The following is a 9,821-nucleotide window of genomic DNA, read 5'->3' as shown; positions in this document are numbered from 1 at the left end:
GTCATCAATAGGCGGTATAACTCGGCCTTCCTGGCTGACGCTGGGTGTCTGATGCCTCTCTTGGCCAATTCCGCAACGAGCCTCGGCACAGTCCATCTACGGAGGGCAACTGGGCCGCCTTGGCTGGAGACCGACGTACCCGGGAGGGACAACGTGTCGTCGACGTCAGAGACCTGTGACATGGCTTCAAAAATAGCAGAGACCTTGCAACACCTGGAATTAGAGACAACAATATGGCCGCTGGAGAGGTCATGGGGACGTGCACCCCGACTAAGAAGGTCGTGGATGAACGTATGCGATGACGTACCTGAGAGCGTGGAATCAACCCCTTGTCTTACCGTCAGAGGATGGACGGGAACGAACCGGCTGGCCCTGAGGACTGGAAAAGTTAGGAGTGACGTGAGCAAAATGCTGCGCGAGACAGGAAGCCATCGCGGGTGCGCGTGGACACAGCGTAGTGTCGTCTAATGTGGAGACAGGGAGACGTGGATAAAACATGGACCAGGAAGAAGGGCACCAGGAGGCGGAGACTAGGGACTGTGGTAAGGAGGGCCTGGGAGTACCGAGACGCGTGGCGATGCGTGGCCTGAATGCCCCGGCTGCCTACCGGGAAGGTGGCTGCACCTGAGGCTGACGAGCCCAGGGCCGACCCCGACGCTACCAGCCACCGTGGACGGAGAAGACACCTGAGCGCCTCAGGGCCCCTGGCAGGGAAGACACCTGAACGTCTCGCCTGAGATGGACAGAGGAAACACCTGAGCTCTTCAGGGTGCTGAGACAGAGAAGACACCTGAACGCCTCAGGCAAGGATGGACAGAGAAGACACCTGAACGCTTCAGGGTACCAGGACAGAGAAGACACCTGAACGCCTCAGGCAAGGATGAACAGAGAAGACACCTGAACGCTTCAGGGTACCTGGACAGAGAAGACACCTGAACGCCTCAGGCAAGGAAGGACAGAGAAGATACCAGAACGCTTCAGGGTACCAGGATGGAGAAGACACCTGGACGCCTTGGGCAAAGATGGACAGAGAAGACCCATGAACGCTTCAGGGTACCTGGACAGAGAAGCCACCTGAACGCCTCAGGCAAAGATGGACAGAGAGGACCCCTGAACGCTTCAGGGAACCTGGAGAAAGAAGACACCTGAACGCCTCAGGCCAAGATGGACAGAGAGAACACCTGAACGCTTCAGGGTACCTGGAAAGAGAAGACACCTGAACGCCTCAGGCTAAGCAGGACAGAGGAGACACCTGAACGTCTCGGGTTGAGAGCGAGAAAAACATCCCCGCGTGCCTCCTGGGAGGCAACCCGGGATGTCGGGAAGAGGAACTGCCAGGAGCAGCCCCAGATTACCTACCTGAACCCTCAAGTATGAGTTTTCCCGCGAGCGGCCGACAGCGATTTTCTGCAGGACCTAACCTGACGTCAGGGAAGTCGAGATAAGGTACGACGGGGACCACGAACGCTACTGGCACCTGGGAAAGGAACACACATGTGAATCATAGGGAGCAACAAGGCCGGAGCCCCCAAGGCCCCGCTGGGAGGCCGTGGGTAGGCCGGGGCGTGGAAGGACCCGGAGCGCCACGGATCCGACCTGAATGTGTGTGACGGAGACCGTGGCGTAAGCCAGCCTGGCAGGAGCGGGGCCAGGGGGTGGACATGCCGGGCCAGGCACGGTGGCCTGAATGGGGCAATGTGGGACGTGGAGGGGGTGTGGCCCGTGACTTGCCCATCTGGCCACCTGTGATGGGCAATTTAGCGCGTGCCAGGGCTCAGACCACCCAAAAGTTGGTCATGACCAGAGAGCCGTCCCCGCCGGCCCAGGCCGGGCCTGGAGCGGGACGTGGCCTGCCTGCAACTGCAGGCTGGCCACCATGGATCCATGGCTGCAGGAGCCGTGAATTGGGAGGAAGCTACCTAGTGGGGGAGTAAGGCGCCTGCCCCAGGCCACTTGTGTAACTAAGATGTGGCCGCGGGACAGCGCGGGAGGCGGCTGCCTGAGCACCCCGGCTGAGCGGCAGCAGCGGCAGCCCCACCGGAGTGGGTGGACAAGGTGCCCGCATGACTCAGCCCCCAACCGGGGACATGGCAGCCGTCAGCCGAGACAGCCCCGGCCGGAGTGCGCAGCCCGGCCGTGGCGGGGGATAGAGCTCCCCTCTGTGCGGCCCCCCCCCCCCCCGGGCGGCCAGCGTGCAGCCGAGAGCAAATACCGAGGCGCCGCGCATGCGTCCTGCCTCTCGCGAGAGGACGGACGCCACCGGACGGCGGAGAGGGGAGCCTGCGGCGGCTGAAGGCGATGATGAGGAGGGGGCCAGCGGTCGGCGACGGCCCAGCAGACGGAAAGACCGGAGCCCACCACGGGAGGCGCGTGGTGATACTTACCTGGGGCGCGTGCTTACCGGAAGTGACGTGCGTCACAGGAAGTGCTGGTCGGCGGGCGCGGTGATGGTAAGCTGTACGAGGGGGTTTAAGTAAGGGGACCTGGCCCCTCCCACAATAACAGGCTGCATGCAGCCTTAACTATCTATCAACATTTCTGACAGAATAGATCCCAATATCATAAAAGGGAGGAGGTGGGAGTGATAGGTTTTATAATACTCGGAAACATATCCATCTGGCCCAGGAGCTTTATTTGCTGGGGTTGGCTTTAGAGAGCATAACATTTCTTTATGAGAAATAGGCAAATTTAAAGCTGCTGGGTCACTCTGACTGAGAAAGTGAGAGTAAAGAAATGGATGCCAAGAAGGACAATATAGCAGCTGAGGAATAATGGGGTGTGGCTTGAGGGGGGAGGATTCACAGCTCCGTTTTTAATCCTGTTATAGCTTTCCATTATAACATGCTTATAACGGAAAATAACGGAATTGTAAGATGGAATTCAAAACGGAAACCTTAAGAGGCATTCCATTTTGATCAGTGATAATAGAGTTCTATGGCCAAAAATAATAGCTCAGTTTGGTTTCTGTTATCCTGGACAGAAAAGAAAGTCCTCTCGACAGGACTGAACCATTCATTTTGGCCACAGAACTCTATTATGACAGATCAAAACGGAATGTCTCTAAAGGTTTCCTTTTTGAATTCCATCTTAAAATGCCGTTATTTTCGTTATAAGCATTAAAGCTGTAATGTAATTGAAAAAGCCAATGTGAACCTTATCCATTTGAAGGTTGTACAGGGAGGAATAATAGGAATAAAAGCATTTGCAATCTCTTATAGGTGAGTGACAACTGAGTTAGGCAGGTGCAACTGTTCTATTTTATAAATCCCCCTCATGTATGCCTTTGTGTAAGCCATAAAGTGGCAATGGATATTGTTGGGGATGCAACAGCATGTACCATATACAGTATTGTATGATAATATCACTTGACCAGTAGATGGCACTGTATGTTAAGGTTACCAGTTGTGTATAGGTGTAAAACTTGTTGGTTTCTTTCTTTCTCTCTCTCTCTCTCTCTTTATACCAAGATGGCTGCTGTTACAGTTTTCTGAAATGTCTTGTATGTTTGGAACTTAATCCAGACAAGTAAACCAAGTTCTGCCTTATCACAAGCTACTAGTTATGGGCCCAGCTCTAGACACTAGAAAAAGGAAAACTACAAGCAAGTAAGTGCTGCATCTACGATCCTACCAAATCCTGTGTGAGGAAACAAGAGCTGAATCCAATTCACTGAAAGATGGCAAGTGCTTCAGACATGAAGTTTACAATAGCAAAGCTCAACAATACCAACTACCAGCTATGGAAGTTTAAGCTTGAAATGCTGTTATCCAAAGATGACTTGTGGCAGGTACTAGATACACACAGACCCAATGACAACCCGGAAGAATGGGACAGAAAAAACAGGCAAGCAAAAGCAGTCATAAGCCTGTTAGTGGAGGATGATCAACTCATTAATATAAGGAAAGAAAACACAGCTAAAGGTATGTGCCCTGCATTACAAAAACTGCATAAACGTGCAAGCCTAAACAGTAAACTATATCTGCTGCGCAAACTGTATAAGATGAGGCTGGAAAAAGGGCAGTAAATGGGTGAACATGTAAAGGCTATGCTAGAGATTGTGGACCAGCTGGGTGCAATAGGTAAAGAAATGAAAGACAATCATGTAGTATTACTGCTATGCAGCCTTCCAGAATCATACAGTGCCCTTATTAATGAAACTAGACCGGAAACTGAACTGACGCTAGAATATGTTAAAGAGGACCTTTCACCGATTCTTACCCTATGAACTAAGTATACAGACATGTGGAGCGGCGCCCGGGGATCTCTCTGCACTTACTATTATCCCCGGGCGCCGCTCCGTTCTCCTGCTATGTCCTCCGGTATCTCCGTTCCCTAAGTTATGGTAGGCGGAGTCTGCCCTAGCGCTGGCCAATTGCATTGCAGAGCTCACAGCCTGGGAGAAAATAACCTCCCAGGCTGTGAGCTCTGCGCTGCGATTGGCCAGCGCTAGGGCAGACTCCGCCTACCATAACTTAGGGAGTGGTATCTCCGCCTACTATAACTTAGTGAACGGAGATACCGGAGGGCATAGCAGGAGAACGGAGCGGCGCCCGGGGATAATAGTAAGTGCAGTGAGATCCCCGGGCGCCGCTCTACATATCTGTATAGTTAGTTCATAGGGTAAGAATCGGTGAAAGGTCCTCTTTAAGGGAGAATTAATTGATGAATACAGCATCTGCATAGTGAAGAGAACGAGAGATCAGAGGCAGCTCTGAAGGTGCATGAAGGCCTAAAACAAAGCAAAGAGAAACCAGTGTAGGTTTTCGCTGCTAAAAGGCTGGTCATCTGAAAAAGAACTGGAAAGCTGAGCATCGAAAGCTGGAGTTACCCACAAGAGAAAGAGCTATAGCGGTCATGAAAGAAAATTAAAGTGCATCATGGAGTGGTACTTTTAAAGTGACTCAGAATAGTACCTCACACAGATGGTACATTGATTCAGGGGCAACAAGTAACATGACAAGCGACAAAAAATTCCTCACAGAAATTGATTTGAGTGTAAAAGACAAAGTTTTCCTAGCAAATGGGAAAAGTATTACAGCGGAACGTAATGGTCAGGGGTTTCTGAACTGCAAAATGCCATCAGGGGGCAAGCAGAGCATCCTTGTAAAGAATGTTCTGTATGTTCCAAGCCTAGAAGGAAGCCTCGTATCAGTTAAAACCCTTGCAAGCAATGGACTCACTGTCCAGTTCAGAGGAAATGAAGGCACAATTCAAAATGGAAAGCAAATTCTAGCAAGAGGAAGGTTAAATTAACATCTGTACAAACTTGTCACTGAAAATGAGAAGGCTGAAGTGGCAACTCATAACCCACATGACAAGTGCATCCACCTGTGGCATAGAAGATTGGGGCTTCGAAACCCTGAAGCTATAAAGGATTTGCAAAGAGAGGTCTATCAGAAGACATGAAAATATTGCCTTGCCACACACTCAGCAAGTGCACGTGTTGCATGAAGGCAAAGGCCACCCGAACCTCTCTTCCACAGACCAGTCAGAGAAAGACCACTAAACCCATGGAACTGATACACAGTGATGTGTGCGGACTAATGAAAACCACCACACCCGGCGGAAACACATATTTACTGCCTTTCATCGACGATTATTCTAGGTACACAATAACGTATCTAATGAAGCACAAAAGTGAGACATTAGAAAAACTTCAAGAGTTTGTAGCTATGACAAGCAACAAGTTTCAAAGGAAACCTGGAATAATACGCACTGACAATGGAGGGGAATATATGAGTACAGAGATGGAGATATTGAACAAATAGACAAAGAGATAGTTACGACTTTACTTGAGCTACAGGGTTGTGACACGAATGTACCATCAGATAGTATTCATGAACAAGATAAATTCACAAAGGGCAATAAGTCCACTTACACTCCACCCTTGTCAGCTGGCAGTAGCTTAGATCTATTTCAAAGACAAGTTATTCAGGAGATCAAAGCTTTACAATAACCTACAGTGTCACCTAATCTCACCAAAGGGGAAAAGTCGGCTCTTCAACGACTTTCGAGGATGTTCAATATTATAGTGTAACCAGCTGACAAGGGTGGTTCTGGATAAGAATCAATACATGTGAGAAGCCGAACGACAGCTCAGGGATAGGAATGTTTATTCTCCCTTAAAAATCGACCCTACCTTTAAGCTTCAACAGTCTCTACATTCATTGTTGTGGAAATATGTTGCACAAAAAGTTCTGTCCGAAAAGACAGCAGAAAAATTGTTTCTTCTCTATCCTGTGAAACCAGTTTGGTATTACAGGCCCAAAATCCATAAATCATTGGTAGACCCGCCAGGGCGTCCGATAGTTGCAGGTATCGGATCTCTTACCGAACCGCTATCACAGTACTTGGACTGGCTATTGCACCCATTATTACAAGGCGATCCCTCGTTTTTAGAGGATACCAATGATTTCTTGGAAGCATTGAAAGATATTGCATGGCAGAAAGGTTATTTATTAGCAACAATTGACGTCGAGAGCTTGTATACGAGGATTCCCCAAGATTTGGGAGTAGAAATTATTTGCGATTTATTGAGAAAAATAGGGAGAGATACATCCTATATCGAGTTTGTCGCTGAGGCATTGTCTTTTATATTGAAACACAATACTTTCATGTTAAACAAACAGTGGTATAATCAAATATCTGGAACAGCTATGGGGACACCAGTCTCCTGTACTTTTGCCAATCTATTATTGGCGCAGTTCGAAGAGAAATACATATTCACGACCACGAATACCTTTATGCAACACATCAAAAGTTTTTTTAGATACATCGATGATGTATTTATTATATGGGCAGGAGATCGAGATCAATTTAGTTTGTTTGTTGAATATTTGAATGACAACAACATGAATATGGGTTTCACAAGCAAAATAGAAGAACATGCCATTGAATTCCTAGATGTGCAAGTTAGAATTATTAATGATGACATCGACACAACTATATATAGAAAGTCCACCTCAACTAATTCCCTCTTACATTATATTAGCTTTCACCCTCCACATGTAGCGGCAGCAGTCCGTTACGGCCAATTTGTACGACTCGCTAGAATTATTAAAAATGACATAGAGTTTGACCAACAAAGTAGAGATCTCAAAATCTGATTTATACAGCGTGGTTATCCATCTTCCATTATCGACAAATGATAGAGCACATACACGCAGATCAAATCATGATTTATGTAAAAAGAAGAAAAAAACGCACCATGGTGGGATAGTGACAATGATACCACCAGGGCAGTGTTCACATTTGAATATTCTCCCATGGCCCAGACCATTAAAAATGTGATTTTAAGCAATTGGCATATGCTACAGAGAGATGAGCAATTGATTGAAAAAACAAAAAATAAACCGATTGTTAGATTTAAACGGGCCAAAACCATAGTCACCAATACGAATCTTCCTGATACAGGCAATACCTGGTTGGATAGATGGTGACCCGTGGGAATTTTCAAATGTGGACACTGTGCTATGTGTAAGTCCACACGTACAGGGACTCATATTCAGATTGGTCAAATAACACACACAATTCGACAATTCATTAATGTAGTGTATGTGATTTTTTGTCCCTGTGAGAGATTTTACATCGGCAAAACTCATAGACCTTTATATGGGCGATTTAGAGAACATAAAAGATCGATTACAACAGGTATCGGAGCCATGCGCCTCATAGAACATATTAAAGATGTGCATCAAGGTAATAAAGAGGTGTTGAAATGTGCAGGCATCGAGAGGGTTAATTTACCCGCGAGAGGTGGAGATAGGAAGCCCAATGGATAATTAAAACCAATGCTATGGGAGGATTGGGTTTCAATGATAAGAACGATCTTGCTGTCTTTGTATGATTTTAATGTTTTTATTCATTTGTAAAGGTGATCCGAAGTTATGATTGATACACGGCTAGGGCAGCGCTAAAGCCCACCCATTAGTGCTGGTGACGTCACTGGGCTCACTGCTAGGCGGAAGCCTCCTCTTATTTTTCCCCATGGAAAGCCCGGTACGTCATCAAGTCTCCTAAAAAAGCCTTTGCCCTGCGCGATTCAGTGCAGGGCAAAGCAAAGCATATCAGTGGGGTTGCCTGGGTGAAAATGGGGGTATGTACGGGTTCAGCTCTGATTCAGAATAACCGCTTTAAGCTTCTATTGTGGTGGATTAGGATTAGGAATTCCATTATCAATCAGAATACTTACAGGAGCATGATCAGACCAAGTAGCGAACCCAATGTCCGACCTGGCTACCCTGAATAACAGATCTCTAGAAATCAAAAAATAATCTATACGAGATTGAGATAAGTGTACTGGGAAAATAAAAGTAAAATCTTTTTACCCGGCATGTTGGTATCTCCAAATATCATGGTAGTGTGTGTCGTTAAGAAGATCCTTCAGACCCGCTCAGTGTGAACCCGTTACACTACGGTATTTAAACTGGCGTTCACTGGTATGTTAAAATCACCACCGATAACTACTGCTCCTTTGGCTAATTTCTGTACTCTTTTAAAGAATCATGTGAGGAATGCAGCCTGTCAGACACTGAGTGCGGTCACACAGACAATGGTGTATTGGACATCATCAGTCATATAAAGCAGAATAACTTATCTCCCAGGAAAATCTGTAATACCACAAAAACTCCCGCTTTCCTCTTGCGAATAACACGTGAATGGAAAGTGTGAGGAAACAAACCAGTCAAACTTGCGGTCTTAAAACATCTAGACATGGGTTGTCTACCCCCACAGAAAGCATACCCATGTTTATATTTGCAGCTAGCCGTCCACTTGTCCTGGGACTCATTAAATTCAAAGCAAGTAACCCTTTTTAATACACCAGATACTAGGGGTGGATTGGCCATAGACCCTACAGGGAAATTTCCCAGTGGGCCGATCCCCAGGAGGGCCACCAAAGCCCTTCTCATGGCCGCCAGCCAAGTACACAATAATCTGATTCTTTCCTAGGCACCTGGCCAGCAGCTGCAGGTGTCCTCCTGAATTCACCTGTATCTGTGTCCTCAGTACAGCGATACAGTTCAATACTGTTCAGCAGGTGGCGGTATTTTCTGCTGCACTGTGGTATTTGGTTCAGCTGGGCGGTATATTGCTCTGCACTATGGTATTGCTGGCTCTGCCTTCTTCTGTTGGTCCTGCCTAATTATGTTGCCCCATCTTCTGTAAGTTTGGACCTACCTACAACATGGGGCCACTTTTACGAATTTTTTCCGGGTCCACTTTTAGTTCCCAATCCCCCCTGCGAACTACAGAAGAAATTACAAATAGTGCCCTCTCGCGAGAGCCATCCGCTGTATCTTCTATAATGTCGATTGCATACTTTTAAACCCTCAAATGCCATGGTCAAACATGACCACGACATATGCAGGCGCAATAACCCGGAAGCGCACCCTTTCAGGTGTGTTCCGGCTCCCCCGCAGTGCGGATCGGGGAAGCCGGAGTGTATGTGTGGCAGCCTCTGTGTTCATCAATGGAGCTACCGCACATTAGTTCCTATGGAACACATAGAAACACTGTGGCCCAGATTTATCATTACACTAAGGCCCCCTGCACACGGACGTGTGCACCCCGTGGTCGTGCTGCAGCCCGCAAAACGCGGGTCGCAATGCACAAACACAGTCCGTGGGGCAGCCGCAGTGGATCGCGGACCTATTCACTTGATCCCGCCGTTCTGCAAAAAGATAGGACATGTTCTATCTTTTCGCGGAACGGAAGTACGGGACGAAACCCCACGGAAGCACTCCGTAGTGCTTCCGTAGGGTTCTGTTCCGTGCTTCCGTTCCGCACCATTCTGCATCTCCGGATTTGCGGACCCATTCAAG

The sequence above is a fragment of the Bufo bufo genome, chromosome 3 (assembly GCF_905171765.1).
Source record: "Bufo bufo chromosome 3, aBufBuf1.1, whole genome shotgun sequence".
In the NCBI taxonomy this organism is placed as follows: Eukaryota; Metazoa; Chordata; class Amphibia; order Anura; family Bufonidae; genus Bufo; species Bufo bufo.
Note: the sequence above shows the minus strand (reverse complement) of the source record.